Source organism: Peromyscus leucopus, chromosome 2 (genome assembly GCF_004664715.2).
Source record: "Peromyscus leucopus breed LL Stock chromosome 2, UCI_PerLeu_2.1, whole genome shotgun sequence".
Classification (NCBI taxonomy): Eukaryota; Metazoa; Chordata; class Mammalia; order Rodentia; family Cricetidae; genus Peromyscus; species Peromyscus leucopus.
The window spans coordinates 103,851,025-103,864,251 of record NC_051064.1 but is presented as its reverse complement, the minus strand read 5'-3'; the positions used below and the strand labels follow the sequence as shown (position 1 = coordinate 103,864,251).

The following is a 13,227-nucleotide window of genomic DNA, read 5'->3' as shown; positions in this document are numbered from 1 at the left end:
GTTGAAAGGTCCAGGCTGTGTACATAGTAAGGGGGGCGGGGAATTGGGGCAGCGCCCTTCTCGTTTGTCTTAAGAGCTTTAAAGGTGCCAGGAACTCTCTAGATGAATCAGGAGTCAGACCTGAAGGTGTCAGCCAAATTTTTGTTTCTCCTCTCTATCCCGCTGCCAACCAAGCATTTGTCGGCATCTGGGAAAGCATCCCAGACAGCCCAACACACCTGTGTGGCTGTGGTGAGAAGCCATGTGCCAAGTTCATCAAGCCCCGGTGCAACCTAGACAGAACGCAAAGGAAGGAAGGGCCCATGGCTGGGGTGTGGCCGGGGGTAGGCGGGAGCGGAGGGTGGAAGCGCACAGAAGGACAGCAATGGAATTATAGCTTGGAAAAGTATAATTATAAATTATCACGATACCACCCATCACACCCCATGTGCCACACTCATTCATTCAGCAGATGCCGCCCCATCAAAATAACCCTGCAAGAGGAAAGCTTTCTTTTAAAACTCCTGAATTATGTTTGTTTTGTTTATTTATTCTTCCCTCCCGTGTGTGTGTGTGTGTGTGTGTGTGTGTGTGTGTGTGTGTGCCCGTGTGCATGTGTGTGTAGAACTTTTGAGAGTTAGTGCTCTCCTTCTACCATGTAGGTCCCAGAGATGAAACTTGGGTCTTGGGCTTGTCAGTAAGCAGCATTACACACTGAGTCATCTTATCAGCCAAGGGATGTTTCCATGGCTTCTTGCAGGGCTCACAATAACAACTGGTTAAGATTTACGGAACGCTTACTTTGAGATAAGATCTGAGCATGTGCTGTGTGCTAATATTTCTATTTTTGATGTGTTTGTTGGTAGTTGTTCGTTTCTTAAGACAGGGTTTCACTGTATGTACCAAACCTTACCACATTGGCCAGGCTGACCTTGACCTCTGCCTTGAATTCTCTTGCCTCAGCCTCTCTAGTACCCTTCTCAATCCAGCTTAAATTGGTTTTACAAAAATACTTTCATGATAGACAGTCTAATTGAAATTTTTTCTTTTTATTTAAGTGCATGTATGTGTGCCTGTGGGAAGGCATGTGGACCTGAGTGCAGGGGTTCATGGAGCCCAGGTGTTGGGTCCCCTGGCTCTAGAGTGGTTGTGAGGCACCTGACATGGGTGCTAGGAAAGGAACTCATGTCTTCTGTAGGAGTGGGACTCCAGCACTCTTAACTGCGGAGCCATCTCTCCAGCCCTGACGGACACTATTATTATCCCAATACATAGATACAGAAACCTAGTGCAATGCACTCATGAAATCTCTTGTTTCTATATTTTTAAAGGACTACACTTATAAAGATGAAAAGCCAAGAGCTTAGGAGGGTTAAAAAGTTGATCAAAAATCATTCAGGACAAGGCTGGAATTTGAAGCCAGGCCTGTGGTTCCAGAGCTGACATTCCTCACCCTATGTCTCATTAGAATTTGTTAGCTGGTTAAGTTTTGCATAACAAATTTGTTACCAAGACATATCATGCCTGAAACTTAACTGGTAGCAAGTCCCAGCTAGAACTTACTAATCCACTAATCAGTCATTTCTTGTACCTATCAATTTTGCCCCAGATTCACTGGGGGTTATTTTATAACCAAGGGACATCATGATTCTGAATTTTAAAACACATCTCATTTTTTGAAAGGGAATTTTGGGTCTGGGAGTGTGGCCTAATAACACTGTACCTGCCTACTATGACCCCCTAGATTCCATCTCAAGTGCCCCTTGGAAAGAAAAGGGGACCTGTGTGTGTGTGTGTGTGTGTGTGTGTGTGTGTGTGTGTGTGTGTGTGTTTATAGGGGTTCAGGCAGAAGGAAATTATATAGCTGGAGAGTTTTCTCTCCGGGTCCCACCAGACCCCGGCAGTCCAACAGCCCACTTATAAAATAAACATACAGACACTTATATTATTTAAACTGTTTGGCCTAATGGCTCAGGCTTCTAGCTATCTAGTTCTTACATCTTAAATTAATCCATTTCTATAAATCTATACCTTGCCACGTGGCTCGTGGCTTACCGGCATCTTCACATGCTGCTTGTCATGGCGGCGGCTGCCAGTGTCTCCCTCCGCCTTTCTGTTCTCTCAATTCTCCTCTCCTTGTCCTGCCTATACTTCTGCCTGGCTACTGGCCAATCAGTGTTTTATTTATTGGCCAATCAGAGCAACACATTTGACATACAGACCATCCCACAGCAAAATTACAAGTCTACAAGCTTCATTTCTAAATTAGCCCACAGCCCTAAATTCCTAGTTCTCCAGAGCCTAGGCCAACATCATCACTTGCCATAATCCCAGATTATATTCCAGACTTTTCTATCATTTCCTTTTCAAAAAGATGCTCAGTTCATTTTCATTAAAAAATGAACTTAACTGATGCAGCGATTCCAGGTCTTGGCAAATGTACTGACTGCTTCCTCTTAGAGCAGGGGTTCTCCAGTGCGAGACGCCCAGGAAGCCAACCGGACTGTGCTCAAATCAACACTCACCAATGGCCAAACGTGCCGTTCCCTGTGTCCTTAAGAGGAAGGAGCATTACTCAGTAGTTCTAAGGGTGCGTGTCAAGACTAGTGCACAAAGTTCTTTCAATCTCGATCATGCTTGAGATCTTAACAGCAATAGGGCTAATATTTTTATAGAGTCCTTTCCTATACTGTCTATACCTAATTAATTTAGGTTGATAAGACAAAGATTTTAAATGACCAAGTCCTAGATATGTGCCATAGTGACTAGTGGGCTCTATATTACAACCCTCTAGCCATCCCAGCGTTGATGTGACAGGGCTGTCACCAACGCAGATGGTCTTTGCCCTGCATCCTTCCCCTGGTACCAATGCTGTACAACTGGTACAAGGTTTAAAAGTTGGCTTATTTCATAAAAGAGCTGTTCAGCTCCCCAAAGCTTAGAATTTTTGTAGTTTACAATTTCACATCAATTACCGCACTTAATCTTTATAATTGCCTGTGTAGGCAGAGCAGGTATCTGAAACCACATTTTACAGGTTTGAAAACTATAGCAGAGTTAGGAGCTATGTCCCAGGTGGAAAACCGAAGTGCTGAGGCCTGAACCTAGATCTTAAATTAAGTACAGGCAGTGCTTTTAGCTGACCTAGCAAACAAACTTATCCTGTTCACCTTGCTGTTCAGGATGGTCTAGGAATCCTACGTAGAAAGTAGGCATGGGGCAAGGGACATAACACACAATGATTGAGAGTTGAGCTTTCCCTGATTTATTTTAAACAAGGTGTAAAATTTTAGAAACAACCAATGCCCCAGATGGTTTCATTTTTTGTACTTTGTGCTGCATGTAAAATTGCAGAAGAAACAAAATACAACTTTGCTTTTGGGTAGTGAGGCAGGGGGAGTGAGGAGTGTTGGTACCTGGGTCATGTGATAAAAGACAGGAATTCAAAATTATGGAACCTGGCTGACATTTTGGTGACCTAAAGGTAAATGTTTCTTGGTTAGTAGAGGACTTGAAAAATGGAAGTTTCTCTTGAGAACACAAAACTGATGAGTATTCTTTTTTTTAATATTTTATTATTATTCATTTATGTGAACATGTGTGTTTGTTCGTATATGTGCATGTATCTAAGATTAGGGCCATCCCCTGAATCTGAAGTTACAGGCAGTTGTAAGCTGCCTGATGTGGGTGCTGGGAATTGAACTCGGGTCCACTGCAAGAACAATACATGTTCTTAACCACTGAGCCATCTCTCCAGCCCCGAGTATTCTTGACAGGTCAGAACCTTCATCCTGTCCTTGAATGAGGTACTCGCAGTAATGACCTGGGGGCTGGGGACTAGGGGGTAAGGCCACCATTCTGCTTTGTCCTCTAAACTGTCACTTTCTCTTAACCTAACTTCCTGGAGAACCAACGGAATTCCTGAATTTGAACTCTTATTTTGTTTGTTTGTTTGTTTATTTTTCAAGACAGGGTTTCCCTGTGTAGCTCTGGTTATCCTGGAACTCACTCTGTAGACCAGGCTGGCCTTGAACTCAGAGATCCACCAGCCTCTGCCTCCCCCATGCACCACAATGCCTGACTAATAAACTCTTCATTTGAACACCACCCAGGGAGCAAAAATTCTCCTCTGATTGCAAAGCCCCAGAAGTGAAGTCCAAAGACATCACCCTATCTCTCTCATTACTCTTTCCTATTCTAGAAAGTTCTTGAATACTAAAAGCAAAACTATTCTTTAATAGGTATGGAGACGTAAAGTTATTTTTAAATAAAAATGTCACTAAATCCTTGTTATTAAGTTTATTTCTATAATAAAGAAAACAATAAAATGTCTTATTCTTTTGCTCATGGGATCTGCATTAATGTATACTTTGGAAAGCTGGCTTTGTGTTCCAAATCCAATCATATGCTTAGCCTCTGACCCAGCAGCTCTCATCCTTGACATCCACTTGACAGAAACATGGGCGGGGTGTGTGCGTGCTCATGCTCACCAAGGCAAGTTATAAGGCTTGTGCATAGCTGCTACTCCTAACAGCTCAAACCCAAAACCAACCCACATGCCGATCCACACAAGGACTGAATTGATACACACTCAGAATGTCTACACACTGAAAAACTCAATGAGAATGAGCACATGGCAGCAGCAAAGCTTACCACCACCGGACATCACCACAGCACATCACTACATCACCACCCGACATTACACAGCATATCACACAATACTACACACACAACATACACAGCATATGATACACATCAGAAGACATGAAAGACACATGCAGCAGCAAGCTTACACCACCGACATCACCACAGCACATCACTACATCACACAATCACAGGACATATACACACAGACATAACAGCATATCACCATGGACATCACCACAGCATATCACCATGGTACATCACCACATAACCACAGAGACGGCGGGGACTTCTGGAATGCTGAAATGTTCTGGTTTTCATTTTAATGTTAGTTGGTTTGTGTGTGTGTGTGTGTGTGTGTGTGTGTGTGTGTGTGTGTGAGAGAGAGAGAGAGAGAGAAGACAGAGAGAGAGACAGAGAAGAGACAGAGAGAGACAGACACAGAGACACAGAGAGACACAGCGTGAGAGAGAGACAGAGAGAGGAGGGGGGCATAGGCCATGAAGCATGTGTGGAGGTCAGAGGATAACTTGGGGGAGGGGTGTTCATCCTCTCCTTCCATCATGTGGGTGCTAGGTCATCCAGCAAACACCTTTGGAGCTAGTCTCAACTGTTTCATGCTCCGGTTTTCAATGTGAGTGCTGGTTATTGGATTTTATGAGGCTTTATCAAGCTGTGCTCTTTTAAATCCATTTGTATGTGAACTAGTGTTCATGTGTATGTAAGGGTAGGCATGTACACATGAGAGTGGAGACCAGAGGACAATCTCAGATGCTAGCCCCAGGAGCATCATCCATCTCCTTTTGAGACAGGGTCTCGTGGGACTGGAGCTCACCAATTAGATGGGGCTGGCTGGCTAGCAAGCCCCAGAGATCTCCTGTCTTCACCCTCTCACCCCTCAACACTGAAGCTACAAGCTAATACCAGCCTTCCTGGCTTTTCACATGGGTGCTGAGGACGTAACTCAGGGTCTCATGCTTGTAAGTCACGCATTTTACTAACTACGGGGTCGGTTCAGCCCTTAGAGCTGTGCACTTTTTTTTCAGTATGCAGCACTTCAATAAATTTTTGTTCAGTGTGCATTCCAGGCAGCCTCTTTGAAAAACGCTTGTCCCAAATGCTCTCATATGCATTCAAAACTGTATTTATAAAAGGAGGTTGTGTTTACTGGACTATTATACGTACTTAACAGAAAAACATAAATTCATCCCTGATGTGGATGATCCTGGACTGTCCCCATTAGACACACCTCACAAGTCACTGAGCAAGGCTCCTGAGCATATACCCTGATGCTCTATATGAATCACATGTACAAGTTTTAAGCATATAATAATTCTCAATTCTCTTTTTGAAATGATTCCCAAGGCTTCAGATTCTCACCCACTAGTACTATATAAACTTGATTTTTTTTTTTGCAATAAAAAGCGTATCTTTCATTGGACCCAGATATTTTAAACATCACACAATTTAAAATAATCTGCCTTTTGCACATTTTACTCTTCAGCATTGCCTGCGTCATTCCTTCCCCATTAAATGACGTTCTGCTCTGCTCCAGAGTCTACTGAACCCCACTCTTAACTCCCAGGCTCCCCCATCCAACCCTTCTATTTCATTAAGCTTAACAGATGGCAGGAGAACTCGTTTGTTGGAACAGGAACGATTACAAGGGTGTTTAATAAGATGGTCAGTCCAGACAGCGGGGCCCACCTTCGCTCCACTACCTGCCCTGCCAAATTTTAACAAGACATTTAAATGAAACCTACAGCACAATACCACAGTGAAGAAATAAATACCTCAACCAGCCTAATGAGAGGCTGTGGGTCTCCTTCCCTGCTCTTTGCTAAGAAATTAAGGACTGTGTTTTTACTCCAAACCTTAACCTCATGCTGTTTTATGGGTCTCTGTGGCCAGTCCATATGGTTGACAGTTCTCTAACAGCTCCATCCGGCTCTGGGTCTGCTGCTATGATTCTAGGGGTTGTGGACAAAGGGGAGGAAAATAAAGACGAACATTGTTATCTCAGCAAGCGGACCAGCGGGGACCACTGACGCACCAGTACCATTTAAAGAAATTCCAAAAGCACTGGAAAACAAATCAATGGTAACTGAAGTGTCCTGGGGAAATGAAGCGTATGCATACCTCATAAATAATCTTTTACCAGATTCGGGTCCCCCTCAGCCCGGATCAGCCAGTGTCTGATTTTGGTCCGACTGTTGAATATCACACTGTTACACACCTGGACGGCCCAGGAGAAAGGCCTTCCTCAGAGGAGGCTGATCATTTTGAGCTCTAAGGTCACGAGACTTCAAGTGCAAAACAGACGTTTCTTTAATCCCCGAACTTGCTCATTCTGGACAAGGGACTTGAAAAGGTTTGTGGAGAGTATTGGGAAGGCTACCCTCTAAAACTTTAAAGTAAACAAAACATCCAGAAGAGAAGGGAACAAAGCCGAGACAGGACATACAGCTGTCAAAAGCACGTTTGTGATAACTTATGTTACTGTGTTTTTAAAACAGCATTTAAACCAATAGCATCATTCTGTGTGTGTAGGTGTGCTACAGACAATGTTACCATCCATACAACCAGGGACCGGAGTGCATTCAGGTATTTTACAACACATAATTTCAAAATATTCCCAACGGTTACCACACTCTCCAGAGTGACAACAGGAAACCGAAACTGGTCAGGACCTCCAGTTCTGACTCTCGTCCTTTGCCAGAAGCCAGAAATTCCTCGGTTCAGTCCTGGCTGGAAGCCAAGTATTCCAGAAGGGGGCTCTGGTTCCTGCTCTGCCTTCTTGTTACCTTTACTCTCCTTTTACGCCACCTAGATGAAAGCCATTGCCTGGAAGCTATATGCCGGGACATGACCAAATCTGAGAGGCACTTGGACGTCCTGTGGGTGGGGTGACGGGACCGATCAATTCATCATCTCACCCCAGTTTCTGCCAAAAGACTCATCGAAAGCCCCTGGACTAGCAATCTCTTGAGACCCACTCTGTACAGGAAACTCTACTGCTTCTTGTCTGTTAAGTGCGTACCTATAATGTCACAATAAAACCCTATTCTAAAGGTACTCTTCTACTATGCGTGAAATTCATTCTAGGAGTTTGGGATACAAAGGACTGGGAAGCCACTGTCTTTGGGTGGCTCTGATAGCTGCTTTGTCCCATACTTTAGCCCCCTAAATTATACTCACACAGGTGTGAGAGAAATCCTTTGCCATTCAAGGGTCCCAGCTTTTCCTGTACTGTTTCCTCATTTTTTTTAATAGATGAAGACACTAAGGTTCTGAGCTTTAACTCGCCTCACATTGACCATCAGGAAACCGTGTGGTCAAATCTGGCTGCAAAGCAAGACTTATTCCAAAGTCCATGCAAAAGAGATGACTTGTGGGAAACTGAAGCACTGAGCACACTAGAGCAGGGCTTGTGGGTGACTGGCAGATTTGCATGTATGTTCTTTCCTCCTCCCTCCCTTCTCATATTTCCTTTGTAGCAAAGAAAAATACACATTTTTCCCCCCAAAGACAAGCTAAACTCAAAGCAGGGTATGCATCCAGAGATTCAACCAGCACCTACAAAAAAACTCACCTACACTAGATCATCGCAGTTAAGAGTGTGTGTGGGAGAAAAGAAAACACAGGCTCACACCTGACCCTTGCCATAAAAACTAGATCCTAAACACCACAGTGCCTGGCAGGAGACAGACAACGCTGCTCCGGTTTCATAACAAAGGGGAAGGCCTAGTTACTCAAGACTGTTGGAGGAAGAGACTTTGACTGGAGAATTTAAAACCAAAGTAATGAGCGACACCACTCCCAACCCTGCACAAATCAGCTACACCCCGGGTACAGCCCAGCAGACAGACCTGTTTGCTTTCAAAGCTACTATAAACAATGATCATGGCTAATGCTTGAGTGATGCTTACAGTCTGCCAAGGGCTGGCACCTCGCATCAATGAACTCTTCTAGCTCCAGATGAAAACCAACTTGGGGAGCACTCCAAGTATTGTGACTGTGTTGTGCTCACCATCGTGTTAACCTTTCTGCTACTAGCCATCGATCCTACTGTACTTAATCTTCTCAAAACATTAGAATATTCTCTGACTGGCAGTTATCCCATGATAGCTGTAAAGCAAAGACCTCCTTGGGAGCTATCCACCCACTCAAGCCCAAATACCCTCGGTAAAATAGGGAGGTGATGGAGACTGCGCCTTTCTGTATTATTTCTGTTGCCGAGTTACAATTAAAGTAATACGTTTCCTATAGAAAATTTGAAAATACTTAGAAGAGAAAGAAAGAAATCCGTCTGACTGCCCAGGGAAAACTAGTGTTGTTTATATTCTCCTTCATTTCCTTCCAGGGTTCTTGAGGGTCCAACTCCAAAGCTTGTTGTAATTCTCTAGAAATTAGTTTAGGCCGTGACTCCTGGCCATACCAGAGTACACATGGTGAGCATAAATGATTCGTGTCCCTGTTAATCTATTTTATTAAACCACACAGATGGTTACTGTATTTTGGTTGTTTGTTCAACCAGCTAGCAAAAAAGAAGATATCTTTTTATCTTTAAGATTTAAAAAAAAAAAAAAACCCTTATTGTCTCAAAAATCTGTAAACTCTTTGGGTAGTCTATCAACACAGTCCTTGAACCTCAATTTCTTTTTCTTCCAGTACCTTTAAGCTCAGCTCTAACACCCACCACCACCACCACCACCACCTCACCACCACCACACCACCACGGTGGACCACACAAATTATGAATTCCTTGGTCTGATGGCCTTTCGCTTTCAAACCCTTCAAACCAACATGAACTCTGAATAGTAAGTTATGTGGCCGATTCACAAGTTGGTGATAAGTGTCACCTTCACAAAGGGCTGCCTGTTTGGGGCCACTCTATCCCTCAAAAGGAATTACAGGGAAAAAGAAAACAGCAGGCACTCTGATTTAGCAGTGACACTATAAAGCAATCTCAGCCAGCAAAATTTCTAGTTGTGACCTCTTGATTTCCTGCTGGAGCATTCAAAACCCAGAGAGAGCTTGTGGGTGAACTACCCAGAGAACAAAGGGAACAGACGAGCTGGAAACACTTCCTTGAGTGCAATACAGGTTCCGGAGGGGTTACTGGTTTTGTTGTTGTTGTTTTTGTTTTGGCTTTCACAGGGAATAAAGGAGAGCAAATCAAGTGCACGTGTTGGAAAGATTCAGCCTGCAGTCACTGTAACTTGCTGTAAGTAATCTTCACGACAGTGTGCATGACGGAAGTGGAGTTGTCCAAATGCTCTGCAAAGGTACCAAATTTCCACCCCCCTGCTTCCCATCCCCTCCCCCAGTTTCCCCAGCCATAACCCCTACAGCTCCATTTTGCTTCACCTTGAAAGGGGAGGGTAGTGAATAACCACATGTTTATTCTTGAGGGTAGCATTTTAATATTTCATAAACCTTCCATATTGAGTATTCTGACTGTGAAAAACAAAACCAAACCATAAATGCATAGGTTTCCATTAAGGATAATGGGAAGCACTTGGCCTTCCGGACTTAGCCTTCCAGACTTAGAACCAAATCCTAGCCAACCAAGTCTTTTTAACCAAATTCTACCCAACCAAGTCCTTGTAACCAAATAAATTCTAGCCAACCAAGTCCTTTTGGAAGAGTCAGAAGTCATTGGGCGGGGTCAGGGTCGGGTCCCTGCTCTGTCAAGGAGCTCATACACTCACTGTGAGGGGAATTTAATTTAAAGTCGAGGGGAGCAATACCACACAGATGGTGGCTCTGGCTGCTTGTCACAGGCTCTGTATGCTGCTGGAGTTCACAGGGGGAAGATCACTGAAGGAAACCACGTGGTGGCTTGACTTGGGTATGGTATTTAAATAAGGAAAGAGGAAAAGGAGCTTAAGAAAAAAACATTTCTGAACATTTGCTGAGAAGGTCTGTCACACAGTAGGAATCACCAAAGAAAACGTTTACTAAGCCCTCCTTTTAGGCTGGGAGCTGTCTCTGACCCTAGGGATGCCAGAACATCCCCTGTGTGCATTCTACATTCCAGGCCTCTTGGCCTCAAGGAAACTCTTCCAAAGGACTGGATAATCGTGGGCCTGTATTCAGAGATCAGGACAGTGCTTCTGCCCTAGGAAGGCTTATGTTCTAGTTCTAGAAAGAGGCCCCAGAGCCAATGATTATGACCAGAGACATATATAACAACAAGTCTCATTTCACAGGTCGGATTGGAAATGAAACCCAATTAAATGGAACAGAAAAGACAGACTGGAAGGTATACAAGGCAGGAAGAAGAGCTGGAAATTATGGAAATAAATCGGCCTTAGTGAGGTTTTTCAGTGGGTAGTCCAACCAATGTTATTTGACAAGAATTAAGGGTTGTAAAAAGGATTTTAACTGGGGTTGGGGTTGAAATGGGTGTTTTAAGAATCCTTACAGTCCACATGCTTCGAGCCAGAGACCCACTTCCTGAAGCTGATCATGCATTGTCTCATAAAAAACAAAACACATATGGTCCATTTAGAAACCCCAGGGTTAGCATCCCCAGAGGCTGCGATGACTCCAGGAATCAAGTGATCTGACTCATCTGCTAGTGAGCTGAAGAACCTGGATCTGTAGCTTCCCAAGTGCCTCATCTCCTCTGTAAGATTATATGGCCCTCTAAGGTCCGTACAGCAAGAGGTTACATTATGGAAAAGAGACTGAGCAACAGTGGTTTAAAAAAATGTTTCAAGTAACAGAAAACAACTGCTGGAATTTAAACAAAGTTGCAATGTTGCATTCTGACATGAATATGAGCTTTCTTTCAATCAAACAAAGTCACTTATTTATTTATTTCTGTGTGTGCACGCACATATGTGGAAGTCAGAGTTGGACAACTCCCTGGGGTTAGTTTCGTCTCCCACCGTGTGGGCCCTGGGAATTAAACTCAGGTCTTTAGACATGATAAGAAGTACCTTTATCCACTGAGCCATCTTGCCAGCCCCAAATACTGTGCTCTTTATGTACTTTTCCAATGTTCAGTAAGATAGTATCCAAAAGGAAAATTCTTACACATGTGATTCTGGTCCATACGTTAGTAAATAGATGCTTTAGGCTGGCTGCGGTGGTACAGGAAGCCATTCCCAACACTCAGAAGAACGAGGCAGCAGGGAAATGGGTTCCAGGCAAGCTTAGGCTACAGAGGTGAGACCTAGTCTCAGAAGAAGGCGGCTAAAGAGATGCTCTTCCAACACAGTCTTCATGCAAAACTCACACAAAACCAAAGAACAGCGACGGCGCGCAGCTCTGTCCACACTAGCCCTGTGGTCAGGACAGTAACTTCACCTCCCTGGGCTGAGTTTCAGGGAGTAGTGGCGCAAATCTGCAATCCCAGCCCCTGGAAGGCTGAAGCAGGAAGATGGAGTTCAAGGCCACCTGGGCTACTCAGCGAGACTGTCTCAAGAAATTCATTAAAACGAGAAGCCGAGCTAAGAGTCGACAAAATACTAGGAGTCTAAAATGTCCACACTACATCCACACTGGAATTTTATTGAAATTCCAACTGAGACTTGTGAGCCCAGTCTTCCTGTTATGAAAATCTTTCAGGAAATGCCACTTGCTTATGAATTCTGCACCACTGCCACCCTGCTTCCTGTGCTGGGGATTAAACCCAGGAATGTGAGCATGCTAGGCAAGTGCTCTAACCATTGAGCTACATCTCCCATCCTTCATTTTTTTTTTTATTTTAAAAAGATTTATTTTTATCCCCCCCCCCGTGTGTGTGTGTGTGTGTGTGTGTGTGTGTGTGTGTATGTGTGTGTGTGTGTGTGTTTGCCTGCATATAAGTATGTGCACCACATATGTGCCTGGTACCTAAGGAGGTGAGAAGAGGGTCGCAGATCCCCTGGGACTGGAGTTATAGACAGTAGTGAGCTGCCATGTGGGTACTGGGAATCAAATCTGGGTCCTCTGAAAGAGCAGCCAGTGCTTTTAACCACTGAGCCATCTCTCCAGCCTAGACCTTCATTTTTTTTGAGACAGGATCTCACCATGAAACTCAAGACTAGCCTTGAACTCCAAAACCTCCAGCCTCTGCCTCCCAAGTGTTGGAACTATAGGCATGTCCCAACACACCTGGCTTTAATTGATTTAAAAGAAAAATCATAAATACATCTCTGCACTTCGTTGCCAGGGGAGTGGCCAGGTATGAAGGCGACGAATATTTTAAGATGAAGATTTGAATGGAGAATAATTCTCACACATGTTGAGTTTAAAGTGAAACTCAAAGGTGTGAGTCAAAGCAGTGACCATGAATGAATGAATGTGATGCCCATATGATGACATACACACCTCCTATGCTCCCCTCCCCCCCAGGATTTGTTCTTCAGGCTCCCACAGCCAGGGTACGTGTGTCACACATAACAAATGCCACAGTAACTGCTCTTGCCTGTCCAAGCTCTACGCTACAATTGTCAGCAATAATTATTAACTAACATCTTGGCTGAATGATGGCTTTCTGGGCTCAGATTTATGATATAATTTTCATGAATAAATAAATTATGGAAAGAACATTTCTTCCAGACGGTAGGGTTCAAAACAGAGGTGGATAGGGGGTGGTGGGATTCTGTG

General features: G+C 44.0%; 1 protein-coding gene across 1 annotated transcript in view; it reads right to left on the bottom strand.

Annotated features, from left to right (window-relative positions):
* Window positions 1-13,227, bottom strand: part of Cachd1 (cache domain containing 1) — a 223,825-nt gene that overhangs the window by 140,987 nt on the left and 69,611 nt on the right. The gene's annotated exons all lie outside the window — the stretch shown is intronic.